At 42.0% G+C, this 23,059-nt stretch overlaps 1 protein-coding gene across 2 annotated transcripts in view; it reads right to left on the minus strand.

The window, feature by feature from the left end:
• Window positions 1-23,059, minus strand: part of ZBTB20 (zinc finger and BTB domain containing 20) — a 1,486,592-nt gene that overhangs the window by 333,396 nt on the left and 1,130,137 nt on the right. The window contains exon 1 of one of the 2 annotated variants that reach the window (XM_082245474.1): window positions 10,607-10,670. The exons of the other annotated variant lie outside the window; for it this stretch is intronic. The gene's annotated coding sequence lies outside the window, so the exon portion shown is untranslated. Of the gene's footprint in view, window positions 1-10,606; window positions 10,671-23,059 lie in introns of those variants that run through there. 2 annotated transcript variants of the gene reach the window in all.

Here is a 23,059-nt window from a genome sequence, read left to right on the forward strand (position 1 = left end):
GAAAGCTGTACCTGAGAACTTGTAATGCAAGGATCTCTCTTCATAATTCATTCTCCAACCAATCCTGCTGTTTCTGTATTATTCCTCCATAAGTCATCAAACCACCAGGGAATGGGCCTGACATGAGGAATCAAGGCTCTGCCTCAACCAAGATGGCCACCTCCACACAGAGACATGGGAGTTGATTTACTAAAGGCAAAAAGACTGTGCACTTTGCAAGCGCAGTTGCTCCAGAGCTTAGTAAATGACTTGCATCATCCAATAATGTGCAATCAAAAATGCTGTTTTTCTCTTTTTCCTTGCGCGTGATAGGGTATTCTTTACAAAGTGAGCTTTACCTCATTTACTAAGCTCAAGAGCAGCTGCACTTGCTGAGTACAACTGCACTTTGTAAAGTGCACAGTCAATTTGCCTTTAGTAAATCAACCCCAGTGTCTCTGTGTGGAGGTGGCCATCTTGGTTGAGGCAGGGCCTTGCTTCCTCATGTCAGGCCCATTCCCTAATGAATGGTGGTTTGATGACTGACCAAAGCACAATATTGTAATGGAGAAAAGGTCGAATACTGCAAGCAATACAAGGGACAAGACCTTTGTCTTCTGCTTAGATTTTCTATGCATTTCTTCCACTGTACAGGTTCTGTTTAACCTCTTAGCGCCGAAGCCTCCCGGCCCTTTAATAGGTTTATGACATCAGGAGGCGTGGCCTAAGATCACATTACCGCCGCGATTGGCTGTCACAGCGGTCACGTGGTCTGAAGCTTCAGGTTAGGCAATGACAACTGTGCTGGGAGCGCGCAGCACGTGCGCTCTAAGCACTGGTGGAGAGGCAGCAATTCACGCAAATATGCGTCCCCTCAGCGCCAAAATATGCGGCCCCCTTGGCCAGCGCCAAGGGGTTAACATTATCTAACATTCTCTTTACCCCAAATTGTAGTCTGCAGACATTTATGTTTTTACCATTTCCGCTGACTCGCCTGAGAAACGATCCGACAGTGCCGTCGGCTGGTCATAGAGGTGATCAAAGAGTAGATCGCCTTTGATCGCCTCTATGGCCTTAGGAGGACTGGAGTGACGTCACTTCTGGTCCATTGTGGAAGTAAACAATTTTTTATTTTTTTTTAAAAGCAAAAGATCTCTTTTTTTTATCTTTTGCTTTTAAAGGTAAAGAAGAGTTTTTATTCACCCCCTTCATTTATTTAAAGGTAGTGATGATCGAACGGTTCAGGTCCACCATCGGTTCGGCCCGAACATTGGGTGTTCGAGGTTCGGCCGAATTTAGAACTTTTTGCCCAAAAAGTTCGGAATTCGGCAACCAGAACTGACCAAAATGCAATGCTTCAGGAAATGGGCTTTAAAAGCCCGTGATTGGACCAGAACCATTAGCAAAAGCCAATTGAGGGGGCAGGAGAATGCTAGGAATGTGATTGGAGTGACTAGGGGGTCCCTAGACCAATCATTAGTGAATACGCCCCCCAGTATATAAGATCGCCCCCGCCAAATTCCTAGCATTCTTGTACGGGACATGGAAGAGAGTGGAATGCTGTTCTGTTCTAATGGGTTACAAAGTGTCATTTAGCTATTTTTAGTGTAAGGAAAGGGATATCTAGTGTAGTTAGAGTGCTCCTTTACACTTAAGTTAGCTTCAAAAATTTAGTTTCTGTAAGGAAAGTGTTAAGTGTAAAGGGACCGTAGTGTAGTGTAGGGTTAACTGACAGTGACTGCTATGGAAGGGTGACAAAACCCTTCCATAGCAGGGTGACCGCTATAGAGAAATGATAATTTCTCTGAGTTGCTTCGGGACAGGAATATGGCTTCTCACCAGCCAAGCATTTTTCATGCTGCAGGGGCTGCCACTGCCAGTGCTTTTTTGAGGACATGTTTGATGTCAGACATGACATCTGAACATGTGTATAGGGGGTATATATACACATATATGTCTGTATATATACCCCTAGACATATATAGGTGTGATAGTAGCAGAAATATATGCTTGCGCTAATGAAATCATTTACAGTAATATATTTCTGCTACTATCACACCTATATATGGCTAGGTGTCTATATACATATAATTATGTGTGTATATATACCACTATACACAAGTTCAGATGTTTTGCCTGCCTCAAAAGAACCCAAAAAAATGCCAAAAAAACGCTAGCGTCAAAAAAAAAATGCCCAGGTGTGTTTTTGCTGGCATTTTTTGGGGGGTTTTGGAGGCAGGCAAAACATCTGAACTTGTGTATAGTGGTGTATATACACACATACATATATTTATATACACACCTAGACATATATAGGTGTGATAGTAGCAGAAATATATGCTTGCGCTAATGAAATCATTTACAGTAATATATTTCTGCTACTATCACACCTATATATGGCTAGGTGTCTATATACATATAATTATGTGTGTATATATACCACTATACACAAGTTCAGATGTTTTGCCTGCCTCAAAAGAACCCAAAAAAATGCCAAAAAAACGCTAGCGTCAAAAAAAAAATGCCCAGGTGTGTTTTTGCTGGCATTTTTTGGGGGGTTTTGGAGGCAGGCAAAACATCTGAACTTGTGTATAGTGGTGTATATACACACATACATATATTTATATACACACCTAGACATATATAGGTGTGATAGTAGCAGAAATATATGCTTGCGCTAATGAAATCATTTACAGTAATATATTTCTGCTACTATCACACCTATATATGGCTAGGTGTCTATATACATATAATTATGTGTGTATATATACCACTATACACAAGTTCAGATGTTTTGCCTGCCTCAAAAGAACCCCAAAAAAATGCCAAAAAACGCTAGCGTCAAAAAAAAAATGCCCAGGTGTGTTTTTGCTGGCATTTTTGGGGGGGTTTTGGAGGCAGGCAAAACATCTGAACTTGTGTATAGTGGTGTATATACACACATACATATATTTATATACACACCTAGACATATATAGGTGTGATAGTAGCAGAAATATATGCTTGCGCTAATGAAATCATTTACAGTAATATATTTCTGCTACTATCACACCTATATATGGCTAGGTGTCTATATACATATAATTATGTGTGTATATATACCACTATACACAAGTTCAGATGTTTTGCCTGCCTCAAAAGAACCCCAAAAAATGCCAAAAAAACGCTAGCGTCAAAAAAAAAAATGCCCAGGTGTGTTTTTTCTGGCATTTTTTGGGGCTTTTGGAGGCAGGCAAAACATCAGATATAGTACCACTATACACTAGTTCAGATGTTTTTCCTGACTGCAAAGAACCCAAAAAAATGCCTGCTTTGAAACCGGCAAGGTGTGAAAACCGAGAAGAGAAGCCAACCCCCTGAGCTGAAAGTGTTCTAATACAAACAATCCTTTTTTTTAAGGTTCTGGACATGCTACAGAGCTGAAACTTCACAGGTACACCTTTTAGACCCCCCAGATACGAAATCACACAAAAAAAGTTCTTAAAAATTGTCATTTTTGATAAAAAAGCCAATTATTGAAAAAAAAAAAGAGATTTTTTGATTTTTACTTTGGATTTCAGATCTGGGGGGTCTAAAAAGTGTACATGTGAAGTTTCAGCTCTGTAGCATGTCCAGAACCATAAAAAAAAAAAAAAAGATTGTTTGTATTAGAACACTTTCAGCTCAGGGGGTTGGCTTCTCTTCTCGGTTTTCACACCTTGCCGGTTTCAAAGCAGGCATTTTTTTGGGTTCTTTGCAGTCAGGAAAAACATCTGAACTTGTGTATAGTGGTACTGTGCACAAGTTCTGATGTTTTGCCTGCCTCCAAAAACTCCCAACAAATGCCAGCAAAAACACACCTGTGCATTTTTTTTTTGACGCTAGCGTTTTTTTTGGCATTTTTTGGGGTTCTTTTGAGGCAGGCAAAACATCTGAACTTGTGTATAGTGGTATATATACACACATAATTATATGTATATAGACACCTAGCCATATATAGGTGTGATAGTAGCAGAAATATATTACTGTAAATTATTTAATTAGCGCAAGCATATATTTCTGCTACTATCACACCTATATATGTCTAGGTGTGTATATAAATATATGTATGTGTGTATATACACCACTATACACAAGTTCAGATGTTTTGCCTGCCTCAAAAGAACCCAAAAAAATGCCAAAAAAAAACGCTAGCGTCAAAAAAAAAAAAAATGCCCAGGTGTGTTTTTGCTGGCATTTTTTGGGGGTTTTTGGAGGCAGGCAAAACATCAAAACTTGTGCACAGTACCACTATACACAAGTTCAGATGTTTTTCCTGACTGCAAAGAACCCAAAAAAATGCCTTCTATTAAACCGGCAAGGTGTGAAAACTCCTGTGCTGAAAGTGTTCTAATACAAACAATCTTTTTTTTTCTGGTTCTGGACATGCTACAGAGCTGAAACTTCACATGTACACTTTTTAGACCCCCCAGATACGAAATCCAAAGTAAAAATCAAAAAATCTCTTTTTTTTAAATTTTTCAATAATTGGCTTTTTTTATCAAAATGACAATTTTTAAGAACTTTTTTTTGTGTGATTAATAGGTAATGGGGCATGACCCAGAACCCTAGGGACTTTTTAGGGGCATTTATTGGGTTTTAGGGCTTAAAAATGGTGTTTTTTGATTACCGAAGTTCGGGTCCCATTGATTTCAATGGGGTTCTGAAATCCGGGCCGAACTTTCGGGAAGTTCGGATGTTCTGGCCGAACCGAACTTTTCAAAAGTTCGATCATCCCTATTTAAAGGTTTCAGTCATGTCTCCCCTTTCCCTTCTTTAATCCAGACTGTACATATAGTACCGCAGTTTGCCGCCATTCCACCAGTGTGCGCAATTTTAAAGCGTGACAGGTTAGGTAACTATTTAGGTATTTATAAGGTTTTTTTTTTTAATTCAATAAAGTGTATTTTTTGCAACAATTGCCATTTTTTCCCTAGGGTCCCTGCTAAAAAAAAAAAAAAAAAATTTGTAATGTTTGGGGGATAGAAGTAATTTTCTAGCAAAAAATACTGATTTAAACTTGTAAACAAAAAGTGCCAGAAAAAGCCTGAGTTTATCTCTTTGCGTCAAGAAGAACTGTCCACAGGTTGTTTTTTTTTTCAATTACATTATCAAGATTTATTGTACATAAAAGAAGCCCACCAATGGCTACTTATCCCATGTCCACTGCTTTAGGTGCTCCCATAGGGCAGAAGCAGCTGATAAAGGGTAACTCCACTTTTGTTGGGGAAAAAAATAGCAAATAAAGAAAAAACAATATAGCGTATACAATTGTGACACAAATCATATTGTAATTGAATGTTATTAAAAATGACCTTTCCTTTTCAATCTGCAGCTGTTGTAATTTTCTGAAAATTCAATGCAATATGGCCGCCTGGAGCTGTTCTGTACACAGAATGTACACTGAACACACCCCCAGAAACATCATTTCCTGCTTGTGTGATTGGCTCACCGATTTTCCCAGAAGTCTGCACTAAGATACAAGTCAGATTTCTGGCATCCCCTGCAACAAAAATGTCATTTTTGGTGAGATCCTCTCAATAGGAACACGTCTAAAGGGATGCAGGCCCAGCAGATTTCCTCATTAGAGCCCTGCAGCTGCCACAGCTGATAGATAATTATGAAACCACTCCCATTAGACCCACTCAGCACAGAGGAACAAACAATGATTTCTTCAGAATAATAAAAGGTAGGAATCTGTTGAAATCCTTGTAATGTACAGAGATCACCCGGAGAGGAATGTTTTTTTCTCGACAAAAGTGGAGTTACGCTTTAACTAATTAACTCCCAAAACACACCCTGGTAACACCTATCCCCACACAAGGCGATTGCAGCAGGAGTGAGCACAACAATCTCAGATTGAAATGGATAGTTTCTAAAATATGTTATTAGCTCTTCCCCGTTCACCTTATATCACTAGAGAACCTCCAACTCCCCATGGTATGAAGAGGGAGGTGTTCTGTAGCCCTACCATTCATGTATATGATAGGGAAAGGAGTGGACATGGAGGACTTCATTGGTGTAATGAAACTCATATAGAGAATGGTGTCTCCCTCCAGGGCTGTGCAAACCAAAAGACTCACCAAACATATTCACCGTCCAATCAGGTGACATAAAAAAAAAAAAAAAGGCAGTGCAAAAATACAGTCTCCCCTATTTGGCTATTGAAGTGCGGCAGAGCTGTGTGAACCACAAGACTGGCTAAACAGTAATACAAATCTTTTAGCACTTAAAACAGTTTACACATTGTATATATATATATATATATATATTATTATACAGGATTTATATAGCGCCAACAGTTTGCGCAGCGCTTCACAATGTGGGGGAAGACAATACAGTTACAGTACAATTCAATACAGGAGGATATATATATACATATATATATATATAATTTCAAGACCGTCTTTAGCCGTTTGCCTGGGAAAAACATTTTTACAACTTTCTGCCCCCCACCTGCAGACTTCCACAACCACAGTCCAGGGTTATGGGGAAGAGGCCCTTTTTCCCACCAACAGGGGAACAATGTGCTTTGGGGTTAGGAGGGCAGAGCCCCCTCCACCAAAAAGCACCCCCCCCCCATGTTGAGGGCATTTGGCCTAGAATGGTTTGGGGGGCTAACACAATTTTACAAAATATACTCTATATGTTGGTCCTCTCTTTCTTCACACACATATATATAAAAATATATATCAAATGTATAAATTTTGGGGGGGACCCCATCCAGTTTTTGGGGGAATCAATAAGGAAGACCCAGCTCAGGTAAGAATGAGACAATATATATATATATGTATTTTTTTTTTTAATTTTTTTTTTAAAGTAAAAATTGTCTTTTTAAGCAGAAATTATTCTAGCGGTTTTCTGTTTTTTGATAATTTTTTTTTTTTTGCAAACATATCTGAATCTATTTATCGGAGGACAGTAAGACTAAATGGGGGAGGGGGGAGGTTGTCAATAAGGAAGACCCCCCCCCAGCTCAGGTAGGGCTGATACAATATATATATATACATATACACAGGGCTTTTTTTCTCAGAGAATAGGTGCAGGAACTCTTCCCTTCTGAGTCCCCCTTAACTCCACCCCCTACCCACCTCCGAGCACCGTTCCTTGGTTCCATCCCTTACCCACCTCCCAGTACCACCCTTTTTAGAGAATATAGAACCAAGTATCATTTTGAAGTGGTAAGTAATTTGTATGGAATTTGTTCATGATAACAAGAAAGGCAGTAAAATAAATCTAGCAACAATGGACACCCCAGTGACAATAGTTCCAGCCCAGCAACCATAGACTCCCAATAGACTCCCAATAGCCAGCATCAATAGACCCTTCAGCAGCCAGCAACATCAGACCCCTCCCTCGATAGTATATCCCTCTCAGCAACGATTGACCCCCTGCAACATAAGACCCACAAATAACAATACACCCCCCCCCCCCCAGCAACAATCGAACCCCCTGCAAAAACAGATCCACTCCAGCAACAATAGATTCCTCAACAGCCAGCAACAAGTACCGCTCCCTCAACAGTAAATCCCTCCAAGCAACAACTGACACCCCAGCAACAAAAGAGACCTACACGAAAAAAAGAAGACCTTCCCAGAAACAATAGACCTCCTTCCTCCGCAAAAATAGATAGCCTCCAGCAACAATAGATTCCCCCGCAGCCAGCATCAATAGACCCTCCAGCACCCCTTGCCATTACATACATTCAGTTCAGAAGGTGCCGGAACTGCGTTCCCCTGCATTCCCGCTGAAAAAAAGCCCTGTATATATATATATCGGAGGACAGTACGACTAAATATATATATATATAAATATATAGGAAATTATTGTAGCTGTTTTCTGGTAATGTTTTTTTTTTTTTGCAAACATATCTGAATCTATTTTTTGGAGGACAGTAAGACTACATGTGTGTGGGGGGGGATTGTCAATAAGGAAGACCCAGCTCAGGTAAGGCTGATACAATATATTTTTTTTTTTTAGGAAAAGTTGTCTTTTTAAACAGAAATGATTGTAGCTGTTTTCTGGTTTTTATTAAATTTTGTTTTTGCAAACATATCTGAATCTATTTATCGGAGGACAGTAAGATTAAATGGGGGGGGGGGAGGGTTGTTGTCAATAAGGAAGACCCAGCTCAGGTAAAGCTCATACAATATATATATATAAAGTAAAAATTGTCTTTTTAAACAGAAATTATTCTAGCTTTTTTTTGTTTTTTGTTTAATTTTTGCTTTTGTAAACATATCTGAATCTATTTATCGGAGGACAGTAGGATTATAGGATTGAATGGGGGGGGGGGGGAGATTATCAACAATATGGAAGACCCAGCTCAGGTAGGGCTGATACAATATTTTTTTTTTTTTAAGTAACAATTGTCTTTTTAAACAGGAATGATTATAGCGGTTTTCTGGTTTTTGGTTTTGTTTCATTTTTTTTGCAAACATATCTGAATCTATTTATCGGAGGACAGTTAAGACTAAATGGGGGGGGGGGGGGGTTGTCAATAAGGAAGACCCCCAGCTCAGGTAAGGCTGAGACAATATATATATATATAGGAAATGATTGTAGCTGCTTTCTGTTTTTTGTTTAATTGTTTTTTCCAAACATATCTGAATCTATTATTATCGGAGGACAGTAAAACTAAATGGGGGGGGGGGGGAGGTATTGTAAATAAGGAAGACCCCCCAGCTCAGGTAAGGCTGATACAATATATATATATATATATATATATATATATTTATTTATAGGAAATGATTTTGTAGCTGTTTTCGGGTTTTTGTTTAATTTTTTTTTTGCAAACATATCTGAATCTATTTATCGGAGGACAGTAAGACTAAATGGGGGAGGGGGGAGGTTGTCAATAAGGAAGACCCCCCAGCTCACGTAAGGCTGAGAAAAAAGAAAAAAAAAAATATATATATATATTGTAAGTAAAAATTGCCTTTTTAAACAGTAATGATTGTAGCTGTTTTCGGTCAATTTTTTTATTTTTTTTTGTAAACACATCTAAATCTATTTATCGGAGGACAGTAAGACTAAATGGGGGGGGGGGGGTTGTCAATAAGGAAGACCCCCCAGCTCAGGTAAGGCTGCTACAATATATATATATATATTTATTTATTTTTTTTTTTTAAGTAAAAATTGGCTTTTTAAACAGTAATGATTATAGCTGTTTTCTGTTTTTTGTCAATTTTTGTTTTTTTGCAAACATATCTGAATCTATTTATCGGAGGACAGTAAGACTAAATAGGGGGGGGGGGGGATTGTCAATAAGAAAGAACCCCTAGCTCAGGTAAGGCTGATACAGTATATATATATATATATATATATACATATAGAGGAAATGATTATAGCTGTTTTCTGGTTTTTGTCAATTTTATTTTGCAAACTTATCTAAATCTATTTATCAGAGGACAGTAAGACTAAATGGGGGGACTGTCAATAAGGAAGACCCCCCAGTTCAGGTACGGCTAATAAAAAAATATATATATTGTAAGTAAAAATTGCCTTTCTAAACAGTAATGATTATAGCTGTTTTCTGTCAATTTATTTTTTTGCAAACATATCTAAATCTATTTATCGGAGGACAGTAAGAATAAATGGGGGGGGGGGTTGTCAATAAGGAAGACCCAGCTGCGCGTATAAAAAGACAAGTAACGGCAGTTCTGTAAATAAAAATCTGCATGAAATTCAGTGAAACACAATAACACTTGTGTGGCCTGCACAGCCTTGGCACGGGCCTGTAAGCCGTGGACGGGGCCTGTGTGTCGTAAATCGCACTGGAATTATTAATATGTTTTCTGTTATATTTGTCTAATTTTCCCATAGGAATGCAGCTGGCATGGCCTTAGACAAACCAACAAACTTTAAAACGGGACAACGTCCACAAGAAAGAAGCAACAGATCGAGGCTTACTGCGATCGAGGCCCTGCTGGAGTCGGCCATGGTTTGGCAATGCCGGAGAGAGGGACGGAGGACACCGTAAAAAGCATAAAATAAAAACAAAAGCAAAAATAGCCACAGTGAGTTATTTAGCAATCAAAGCTAAAAAGTAGGACGAGTTGGGAGTTGAAGGGGGGGGGGGGGAGGTACAGTGTGGGTGGGGTAAGCGGGGCTGATCACTCCTTGCTACCCGTAACTTTGACCTTTTCCGAAATACTTTTTAATTATGATACTTCCCCTTTGCAGAATTATTTTTTCTTCCCCTTTCTCTTGGCTAGGCGATCCACAGAATGCAAAATGCTTGGAACAGAAAAAAAAAAAGACGTGAACGCCTGCCAGTTCAAAACTCTAAGTGATGGATTCGAAACGCTTCCCCCCACCCCCTTTTCCTTTTTTCTGTACCACCACCTTGTTTATGATGCCAAATCCAACACCCACTAGCGGCACGAGGATTATTTTCGCCCAACTCAGACTGGGCACATGTCACACTGAAGCCAATGTGAGTGTGGAAGGGCTCCTGAATGTGCTATCTCAGCAATTGGAATCCCTGGGGATGGGGAGTGTGGGGGGGTGAAAGGGGAGGAGGGGGGGTGGGTGTGGGGGGGTTTGGTGGTGGATACCCAACTCAAACATCCTTGACACCTGAAAGCTATGGATCCCCACCACTCACCGTGGCGGTTGCTCCGGTTTCCATCCGGCGATGACGCTGCGAGCCACACTCGCAGCCTCCCGAGAGCGGCCGGCAAAGGATTCTGATAATAGCTTCACGCTTTAACTCACTGATTTTTTTTTTTTTTTTTGTAGTTCACAGTGTTCCAGAGTGCAGGGCTGGGAGGGGAGGAGGAGGAAAATTACTGAGCCTCTTACGATTCAACTTCCACTAAACCAAGAGAGGAAATGTCTTATTAAACAAACAACCAACAACAACAAGATCGAAAAAAAAAAAAAAAGAAAATGAGATATATACATAAAAAACGGGTCCGTCTTGCCCTTGCCAGAGGAATTCGGATTATTGTCTGTGGACAGAAAACTTTACACAGCAGAAATTCAGCCAGCACTTCTGCTAGATGCACGTACTGGAAAAGATTTTCTTCTTTTTTTTTTTTCTTCTCTTTCTCAGAGTGAATATTTATTTTCGCATGCTGTCTCCCAGCCGAGTAACGAAATGGTCCAAATTCAACAGATTGTCCTAGTTTCAAGATTCCACAGGGCAGCTCGTGGCTTAACATGTTAATTCCCATTTATATAAGCAGCAGGAGACAACAGTGCCACCATGCCTATCTATAGATCTATGATGGGGGGTGGGGGGGGGTAGTATACCCCTTCAAAATATCAACAACAACTTTTAGCAGTTAAATTTTTTTGGGCAAAAGACACGCCCCCCTGCCACACCCCCTGGTCACACTTTCAAAATTATACACCAAACATAAAATTATTTAAAGGGAAATGGGAAATGAATGTCGTTTTACAAGTTTTGGTGATGAAAGATATACAAGCAGCAGGAAACAACAGTGCCACCATGTCTATTTATAGATCTATAAGGGGGGGGGCAGTACACCATCCAAAATATCAACAACTTTTAGCAATTAAAGATTTTTGGGCAAAAGACACGCCCCCCTGCCACACCCCCTGGTCACACTTTCAAAATGTCAGATTAATAAGAGTTAATACATTTTTTAAAGTGAAACTAATGTCTTTTTACAACTTTTGGTAATGATAGATATATTAGTAAATACAACTAAATTGGAAACTAATATCTTTTTTTACAAGTTTTGGTGATGATAAATATACTAGCAGCAGGAAACAACAGTGCCACCATGTCTATCTATAGATCTATAATTGGAGGGAGGGGGGGGGGGGGGGCAGTATACCCTCCAAAACTTCAACAACAACTTTTAGCAATTAAATAGTTTTGGGCAAAAGACACGCCCCCCCCTGCCACACCCCCTGGTCAGATTAATAAGAATGAATTATTTAAAGGGAAATTAATGTATTTTTACAACTTTTGGTAATGATAGATAAATTGGAAACTAATATCTTTTTATAAGTTTTGGAGATGATATATATACAAGCAGCAGGAAACAACAGTGCCACAATGTCTATTTATAGATCTATAAAGGGGGAGGGGGGCAGTATACCCTCCAAAATATTAACAAAAACTTTTAGCAACTAAAGATTTTTGGCCAAAAGACCCCCTGCCACACCCCCTGGTCACACTTTCAAAATGTCAGATAAATAAGAGTTAACCAAATCTTCAATGCTTCCTGGTAAATAGTGAGACTAGCAAATACTATAAGCAAAAATTGGACACCCAACATAAAATTATTTAAAGGGAAACTAATGTATTTTTACAACTTTTGGTGGGAGGTCTCACGTATCTGAGCGGTGCCCGCTTCCTGGACTGGTGAGTACTGATACCCCCTTGTCCCTGGGGGTTGATAAATGATAAATAGACAAGCAGCAGGAAACAACAGTGCCACGATACCTATCTATAGATCTACGATTGGTTGGGGGGGGGGGGGGAGGTACCCTCCAAAAGTTCAACAACAACTTTTATCAACTAAAGATATTTGGGAAAAAGACACGCCCCCTGCCACACCCCCTGGTCACACTTTCACACTTTCAAAATTATACACAAAACATAAAATCATTTAAAGGGGAACGAATGTCTTTTTACAAGTTTTGGTGATGATAAATATACAAGCAGCAGGAAACAACAGTGCCACCATGTCTATCTATACATCTACAGTATGATTGGGGGGGGGGGGGAGTATACCCTCCAAAACTTCAACAACAATTTTTAGCAATTAAAGATTTTTGGGCAAAAGACACGCCCCCTGCCACACCCCCTGGTCACACTTTCAAAATGTCAGATTAATAAGAGTTAACCAAATCTTCAATGCTTCCTGGTCAAAAGTGACCCTAGCAAACACTGTAAGCAAAAAGTATACACCAAACATAAAATGATTTAAAGAGAAACGAATGTATTTTTATAAGTTTTGGTAATGTAAATATACAAGGAGCAGGAAACAACAGTGCCACAATGTCAGGGATACCACATGCAGGCATCCAGCAAGGGTGATCAGATCAGTTGGCTGCACCAAGGAATCAGGACCAAGATGGATAAAGATGTAAATAAGTTTATTAAGCAAAATGACACACTCCAATACCAACACCAGTGACCATAAACAAGTAAACAAAATATAAATGATAACAGTACAAAACCCCAATAGAACCTAACAAACTATATACAAAAGGATGGAGCAAACAATAGCAGGACAGGACAGGGACAGGAGACAAGGAAAGCAGGGAGCCAGGTACAGGAAGCAGGGTACAGGGAACAGGATCAGAATACAGCATTCAGGATACAGGATACAGGTTTCAGGATCAGACAGGGACACGGCTAGCAGAGAAAATACTGAAGCACTGAGCCTCAGTGAAGGGCGGGCTTATATTCCCTCAGCAGTCCTCAGGTGCAGCTTAATTAAAAGAACAGTCCAGCTGCTGGGAGACACCTGCTGGTGGGCCCTGGAACTGCGCCCCTCAGTTCCAGAAACAGTGCCACCAGCAGGTGACCCACGTAATGACACTGATCCTGACAGTTCCCCCCCTTTAAGGAGCGGCCTCCGGACGCTCCATTGTGCTTCTACCCCGAAAATCCAAAAAGGTCTCCCCTCCATGTCTGTGGGTCTTCTAGCACTCTCTAGGCCAAAGGCCTTTAACTTGCCGGAAGGCGTGCCACCAGAGTCCAGCAATTGATCATGCGCCCCACCACCAGGGTCTGGAAGCCGTCTAGGCACCCCACAGGTCAAGTTCCTGAAGAGGCGTAACATTAGGGATACACCTGCCCTCATTGCAACACATGTCCCAACACTGGGACTGAAGGCAAGCTGGACATAAAGCAGGGGAGCGCCAGCGGCATGCAGGATGTCCGGCAGTGGCACACCAGGCTGGGCAACAGACAGTGGCACATCAAACAGGGCGGCAGACCGTGGCTCAGCGGGCACTGGATCAGCAAGCACTGGGTCAGCGGGCACTGGAACAGCAAGCACTGGGTCAGCAGGCACGGTAGTGGTCACCGGAACAGCGGGCACGGGATCAGCTGGCACCGGATTAGTGGGCTGAGTAAGAGACACCGGATCAGCAGGCACCGGAACAGCAGGCACTGGGTCAGCGGGCACTGGAACAGCAAGCACTGGGTCAGCAGACTGGGTAGTGGTCACCAGAACAGCGGGCACGGGATCAGCTGGCACTGGATTAGCGGGCTGAGAAAGAAACACTGGATCTGCGGGCACCAGAACAGCGGGCACTGGACCAGCAGGCTCAGTAGGAGGCACCAGATCAGCGGGCACGGGAACAGCAGGCATCAGAACAGCAGGCACTGGATCAGCAGGCTCAGTAGGAGGCACCAGATCAGTGGGCACTGGATCAGCAGGCTTAGTAGGAGGCACCAGATCAGCGGGCGCTGGATCAGCAGGCTCAGTAGGAGGCACCCGATCAGTGGGCACTGGATCAGCGGGCACTGGAACAACAGGCATCAGAACAGCGGGCACTGGATCAGCAGGCTCAGTAGAAGGCACCGGATCAGTGGGCACTGGATCAGCAGGCTCAGTAGGAGGCACTGGATCAGTGGGCACCGGAACAGCAGGCATCAGAACAGTGGGCACTGGATCAGCAGGCTCAGTAGGAGGCACCGGATCAGTGGGCACTGGATCAGCGGGCACTGGAACAACAGGCATCAGGACAACGGGCACTGGATCAGCAGGCTCAGTAGGAGGCACCGGATCAGTGGGCACTGGATCAAAAGGCTCAGTAGGAGGCACCAGATCAGCGGGCACTGGATCAGCAGGCATCAGAACAGCAGGCTCAGTAGGAGGCACTGGATCAGCGGGCACCAGAACAGCAGGCATCAGAACAGCAGGCACTGGATCAGCAGGCTCAGTAGGAGGCACTGGATCAGTGGGCACTGGATCAGCGGGCATCAGAACAACGGGCACTGGATCAGCAGGCTGGGTAACAGGTATAATTGTATGTGTTGGGAAAAATCTCCTTTTCTTTTTAGGTTTAGATACAGGAATCTTGCTAGTGGTTGCAGGGCTATGAATAGATTGTGAAGTAGATGGAAGTGAAATGGCAGTATTGGGAGATGGTGGAAAAGGAGAGACAGTTACAGAGGAGAATTTCTGAGAGGTTGCTATGGGCAACAGGGTAGTAGAGGAAGTTTTCACAGGGTTAGATGCAGGAAAAGTGCAACTCGTTAAGCCAGGATATGAACAAGCAGTGGAAAGCAAACCATACCTAACTGCAGCTGTGGTTGCTACGGGTAACGGAGAGGAGAAACTTTGAGAAAACTGGTGTCCAGAGGCAGAAGTGGATTGGTGTGAGTTAGCTGATGCTAAATTGGAAAGATCTGACCAGGTTTGCAGTAAGGCCTGAACAAAACTCAATTTACAACCCCCTTGTCTGATTAGAGAATATACAGCATTCATGCAATCCAACAGGGCCTCTGGAGAATACACTGAATAATGTTCAATAAAATAGGGTTTATCATCTTCCAAGAGCCACACAAGAGATACCACCTGAGAGACACTAAAAGGAGGAGAATAATCATCACCACCCTTAGGGGTATTAGATAAAGCCAACTCTGCACAGAGCTGAATAAGTGGCTGAATCTCTTTGAACAAAACTCTGCCTTTGTCAACAAACGAGTGGGCCAGGCGGATGCATTCCAACAACTGCTCGCTAGTGTAAGTTTTCAAAATTTGGCGACAATATTCCCTGTCTTCTGTTACAAGCAAAGAAAAATAAAAGACCTCCTCTGACTGCATCTTGCAACAACCAGAAAATTCCTAATTCCCAGGTGCAACCGATCTGATCGTTAGTGGCTTCAGTATTCTGTCAGGGATACCACATGCAGGCATCCAGCAAGGGTGATCAGATCAGTTGGCTGCACCAAGGAATCAGGACCAAGATGGATAAAGATGTAAATAAGTTTATTAAGCAAAATGACACACTCCAATACCAACACCAGTGACCATAAACAAGTAAACAAAATATAAATGATAACAGTACAAAACCCCAATAGAACCTAACAAACTATATACAAAAGGATGGAGCAAACAATAGCAGGACAGGACAGGGACAGGAGACAAGGAAAGCAGGGAGCCAGGTACAGGAAGCAGGGTACAGGGAACAGGATCAGAATACAGCATTCAGGATACAGGATACAGGTTTCAGGATCAGACAGGGACACGGCTAGCAGAGAAAATACTGAAGCACTGAGCCTCAGTGAAGGGCGGGCTTATATTCCCTCAGCAGTCCTCAGGTGCAGCTTAATTAAAAGAACAGTCCAGCTGCTGGGAGACACCTGCTGGTGGGCCCTGGAACTGCGCCCCTCAGTTCCAGAAACAGTGCCACCAGCAGGTGACCCACGTAATGACACTGATCCTGACACACAATGTCTATTTATAGATCTATAAAGGGGGGGGGGGGGGGGGAGTATACCCTCCAAAATATCAAGAGATTTTGGCCAAAAGACACACCCCCTGGTCACACTTTCAAAATTATACACCAAACTTAAAATTATTTAAAGGGAAACTAATGTCTTTTTACAAGTTTTGGTGATGATAAATATACAAGCAGCAGGAAACAACAGTGCCACCATGTCTATCTATAGATCTATAATGGGGGGGGGGGGGGGGAGTATACCCTCCAAAACTTCAACAACAACTTTTAGCAACTAAATATTTTTGGGCAAAAGACACGCCCCCCTGCCACACCCCCTGGTCACACTTTCAAAATGTCAGATTAATAAGAATGAATTATTTAAAGGGAAATTAATGTATTTTTACAACTTTTGGTAATGATAGATAAATTGGAAACTAATATCTATTTATAAGTTTTGGTAATGATAAATATACAAGCAGCAGGAGACAACAGTGCCACCATGTCTATCTATAGATCTATGATTGGTTGGGGGGGGGGGGGGAACAGCATACCCTCCAAAATTTCAACAACAACTTTTAGCAACTAAAGATCTTTGGGCTGAAGACACGCCCCCCCTTCCGCCACACCCCATGGTAACACTTTCAAAATGTCAGATTAATAAGAGTTAACCAAATCTTCAATGCAATCTACCATAAGCTAAAATTGGACACCAAACATAAAATGATTTAAAGGGAAACGAATGTATTTTTATAACTTTTGGTAATGATAGATATATTAGTAAATACAACTAAATTGGAAAAAAATGTATCTTTTTACAAGTTTTAGTGATGATAAATATACAAGCATGGAAACAACAGTGCCACAAAGCCTATCTATAGATTTATGATGGGGGGGGGGGGGGGGAGGACAGTATACCCTCCAAAACTTCAACATATAATATATTAAATATTTTTGGGCAAAAGACACGCCCCCCTGCCACACCCCCTGTTCACACTTTCAAAATGTCAAAATTATACACCAAACTTAAAATCATTTAAAGGGAAATGAATGTCTTTTTACAGCTTTTGGTGATGATAAATATACAAGCATCAGGAGACAACAGTACCACCATGTCTATCTATAGATCTATAATGGGGGGGGGGGGAGTATACACTCATAAATTTCAACAACATCTTTTATCAACTAAAGATTTTAGGGCAAAAGACACGCCCCCCTGCCACACCCCCTGGTCACACTTTCAAAATGTCAGACTAATAAGAATGAATTATTTAAAGGGAAATGAATGTATTTCTACAACTTTTGGTAATGATAGATAAATTGGAAACTAATATATTTTTATAAGTTTTGGTGATGATAAATATACAAGGATCAGGAAACAACAGTGCCACGATGTCTATAGATCTATGATTGGGGGGGGGGGGGGGGGGACAGTATACCCTCCAAAATATCAACAACAACTTTTATCAACTAAAGATTTTTGGGCAAAAGACCCGCCCCCTGCCACACTTTCAAAATGTCAGATTAATAAGAAATAACCAAATCTTCAATGCTTCCCGGTAAAAAGTGAGACTAGCAGACACTATAAGCAAAAATTGGACACCCAACATAAAATCATTTAAAGGGCAACTCCACTTTCGTGGGGAAAAAAAATCAGCAAATAAAAAAAAAAGAAAAAACAAATATATAGCGTATACAAATCATATTGTCATTGAATGTTGCAAACACTGTAAGCAAAAATTATACACCAAACATAAAATTATTTAAGGGGAAACTAATGTATTTTTACAAGTTTTGGTGATTGATGATAAATATACAAGCAGCAGGAGACAACAGTGCCACCATGTCTATCTATAGATCTATGATTGGGGGGGGGGGGGGGGGGACAGTATACCCTCCAAAACTTCAGCAACAACGTTTATTAACTAAAGATTTTTGGGCAAAAGACACGCCCCCCTGCCACACTTGCAAAAGTTTAGATTAATAGGAATTAACCAAATCTTCAATGCTTCCTGGTAAAAAGGGACCCTAGTAAACAATGTAAGCAAAAAATTGGACACCCAACATAAAATCATTTAAAGGGAAACTAATGTTTTTTTTAATACTTTTGGTGATGATAAATATATATTAGTAAATATGACTAAAGCAGAACTAAAAAACAAACAAACAAAAAAAAAAATCCAGATGCTGAGCAACAGTAAAAATAAAAAATAAACAACTTTTAATTTAAAAATCTGGAGTTGGCCCTGCAATAATTCCTTTTTTCCACTAGATGTCCTCAGTCTACCAGCCTGAGTAATAAGCAGAGTTATTCAACCAACTTCCGGAGAGCCCAGGCTGTCATGGACTTGCCTCCTGGGGAGGGACGTCATCCCTCAACCTGGGCACACAGTACTCCTGGACTAACCATCACGTAGAAGTCATTGGTAGCGTTTTTTAGTGACTGCACTCCAGTGTTTCACTCCCTTACCTCTGACCTGACGTCTCAAAAACTAGAAAAGACTTGGGTGGGGGGGATTTACTAAAACAGGAGAGTGCAAAATCTGGTGCCTCTCTGCATGGAAACCAATCCAGGCAAGGCTTAGCATCAAATCCAGGAAAATGGACAATAGCAAATAATAGCGTCAATAGCGAATATTAATTTGCTATTTGTCACACTACTGGGTGGGCTCAGGGCGCAGTGCTCTGCGCCCCAGGCCCACCCTTTTTTGAAGCCTATTAGAGCCTCTGGCTCTAATCATGTGCTTCAAAAAAAAAAAAAAAACCCTTTGGAATCCATACGTCCAGCCCCCTGTATGTAGACTAGGGGGCCGGACGCATGGATGGGGGGGGGTGCCCCCAATTTTGAGGATTGCTGTTTGGTTTGGTAATTTTTTTTTGTACAACTACACATGGATTAATCTAAATTGGGCATCTATTTTTTGCCGCCTACCCCCCCTCCAGCACCCTATATTATGAAAAGCTGCTAAACCCAAGCTATTACAGTGTTTGTTACCCCAACACGTCATATTCCTGATATGTGTCTGCTGTACCATGTACTTGTACGAGGAAGTCTCCTGTTCTCTTTGTATGGCTTCCTCTGTGTAAAATCCCCAGTGTTCCTGCCAGTCCCTCCGCTCTCCTATTAAAAACTGACCACACTAAGCAGGAGAACACATCGTGGTCAGTTCTCTAGCAATGCTGGGAACTCAGTCTGCTCTCCTCCAATGACCAGACTTGTGCTGACACGCCCCCCGCTGCACAGCCATTCATTGGGAAGCTGTGTAATGGTGACGATATTGGGGCTCCTGATGTAAGGGGGGACTCTGGTGTAAGAGAGACTATGATGGGGGCCCTGATGTAAGGAGGGACTCTGGTGTAAATGGGGACAATATATTTGGGACCCTGATGTAAGGGGGGACTCTGGTGTAAGGGTGACTATAATGGGGACTCTGATGTAAGGGGGGACTATAATGGGGACCCTGATGTAAGGGGGGACTATAATGGGGACCCTGATGTAAGGGGGGACTATAATGGGGACCCTGATGTAAGGGGGGACTATAATGGGGACCCTGATGTAAGGGGGGACTATAATGGGGACCCCGATGTAAGGGGGGACTATAATGGGGACCCTGATTTAAGGGGGGACTATAATGGGGACCCTGATTTAAGGGGGGACTCTGGTGTAAGGGGGGACTATAATGGGGACCCTGATGTAAGGGGGGACTATAATGGGAACCCTGATTTAAGGGGGGAACTCTGGTGTAAGAGAGACTATGATGGGGGCCCTGATGTAAGGAGGGACTCTGGTGTAAATGGGGACTATATTGGGGACCCTGATGTAAGGGGGGACTATAATGGGGACCCTGATGTAAGGGGGGACTATAATGGGGACCCTGATGTAAGGGGGGACTATAATGGGGACCCTATGTAAGGGGGGACTATAATGGGGACCCTGATGTAAGGGGGGACTATACTGGGGACCCTGATGTAAGGGGGGACTATAATGGGGACCCTGATGTAAGGGGGACTCTGGTGTAAGGGGGGACTATAATGGGGACCCTGATGTAAGGGGGGACTATAATGGGGACCCTGATTTAAGGGGGGACTCTGGTGTAAGAGAGACTATGATGGGGCCCTGATGTAAGGAGGGACTCTGGTGTAAATGGGGACTATATTGGGAACCCTGATGTAAGGGGGGACTCTGGTGTAAGGGTGACTATAATGGGGACTCTGATGTAAGGGGGGACTATAATGGGGACCCTGATGTAAGGGGGGACTATAATGGGGACCCTGATGTAAGGGGGGACTCTGGTGTAAGGGGGGACTATAATGGGGACCCTGATGAAAGGGGGGACTATAATGGGGACCCTGATTTAAGGGGGGACTCTGGTGTAAATGGGGACTATATTGAGGATCCTGATGTAAGGGGGGACTCTGGTGTAAGGGGGGGACTATAATGGGGACCCTGATTTAAGGGGGGACTCTGGTGTAAAGGGCACTCTGAAGGGGACCTTGATGGGTTCAGATTTATTTTAAATTTGTTTGCTTTGTGTTACTGAAGTTCTTTCTCTGTTGTTCTGAATCAAATCAAAAACTTTATTTATTCATTTACAAACAGATTTTTTTTCGGCCTGCAAATATTTAAAAAATATGTCCCTCTTGTATAGCTTGGAAAGCCCCGATTATAGAACAATTTTCAACCAAATAAAGTAAATAACACAAAACCTGACCAATCACGGAGGAAATTTTTATATCTTTTAAATAATATTTTACCACCCCTTAATCAGTCTTTCAGCTACAAGCGTTCATCGATGAAAAAGTCCTGAGTCTGTAAAATCTCTGACAAACACGAAGCCGTGTCCTCAATTATAGAAATCACAAAGTAATTAATGCAATCCCAAACCAAATTAAGTCAAATTTATTATTATTTTTTTTCTTTTTAAAAACAGCCGACAATTAGAACTTTCGGAGAAGTAGGGAATCTTTTCATATATTGGCATTGTTATTTTTACTATGATAAGTAGATATAAATACACCGTTCATTCCTCATATAATCTAAGCTTAAAGAACTTATTTCAATTTATTTTTCACCAACTTCTATCAGGTCATGCCAAGAGAACCGCGTCCACTTCCTCTAACATTCCAACAACTTCCCTTTTTTATTTATTACATTTTTATTTGTCTATATCAAACCCTCAGCATTTTATAGCTTATTACATGGAGGACAATACAATAAACATTCCCTGGTAAACTTATTTTCTTCTATCCCAGCACTTTCAGATCACAATTGTCAAAGCTGCTGGCTCCTGACTCTTTCAGTGCTGCTTTCCTGAACTTCTGGTCTTTACAGGAAAGAGTTAACAGTGGACAGTGCAGTCTGCAGTTCGTTTGTTACCTTGTAGAATAAGTAACATGGAGAGCAAAGGGAAAATTGGGACTTTAAAGGTAGCCACTCATAACAGGGAGTAGGGTAGTGGCTTGCCATCCTAGGCTATGAGGCTGTGTGTTTCTCTTGATGCACACAGTGTAGAGAGACACGGCCTTTAGTCCCTGCATGCAAGGGTGGCTCCATAGGATGCTGCAAGAGAAAGGAGCCACCCTGACACAGGAAAACTGGGGCAGAGGTCATGGCACCAACTAAAACAGGAACATAAGCAAGGATTAAAGTTAACCACTTGCCGACCAGTCACGTTGACTGTACTGCGGCAAAGTGGTTTGTTATCGTCTGGCGACGTAGACCTACGCCACCAGACATTCCCCTCTCTCGTCGGCGCGCGCGCACCGCAGGAGGCTCGCTCCCGCTGTATTCATTCACAGTGGGAGTCGGGCCAGGGGAGGAGAGGCGGTGATCACTGCTGCTCTTCCCCGATCGCCGGGGATCGAGTGTGGAGATCCGCCCGCTTGTGTAAACAGAGCGGGCGGATCTCCTAAGTGACAAACAGTGACAGATTGCAGGGTTCAGCATAGCTGAACCTGCGATCTGTCCTTGTGTCACTCAGTCACCTCCCCCCCCACACGTCAGTAAGCACCAGGCATACATTAACCCCTCCCTCTCCAATAAAAATTAACCCCTTCCCTGCCAGTGTCATTTTTACAGTAACAGTGCATTTGTATAGCACTGATTACTGTAGTAATGTCACTGGTACCCCCAAAAGTGTCAAAAATGTCAGTCAAGGGTCCGATCTGTCCACCCCAATGTCACAGTCCCGCAAAAAAAAAAAAATCGCAGATCGCCGCCATTACTCGTTAAAAATAACAGCACAAAAAATTACAGAAATCTTTCCCTTAGTTAGTAAACGCAATAACTTTTGCGAAAACCAATCAAAATACGCTTATTGTGATTTTTTTTACCAAACATGGGTAGCAGAAAACAAATTGGCCAAAAATTAAAAAAAAAATAGATTTTTACATTTTTTGGGGGGGGGGGGGGGATTTCATATAAAAAAATGTGAAAAATATTGTTATTTTTTCAAAATTTACGCTCTTTTTTTGTTTATAGCGCAAATAGTAAAAATCGCACAGGTGATCAAATACCACCAAAAGAAAGCTCTGTTTGTGGGAAAAAAAGGACGTAAATTTAGTTTGGGTACAGCATCGCACGACCGCGCAATTGTCAGTTAAATTCGCACAGTGCCGAATCGCAAAAAGTGGCCTGGACGCAAGACAGCAAAATCCTCCGGTGGTAAAGTGGTTAAGA

The sequence above is a fragment of the Pelophylax lessonae genome (genome assembly GCF_965119305.1).
Source record: "Pelophylax lessonae genome assembly, chromosome: 2".
Lineage (NCBI taxonomy): Eukaryota > Metazoa > Chordata > Amphibia > Anura > Ranidae > Pelophylax > Pelophylax lessonae.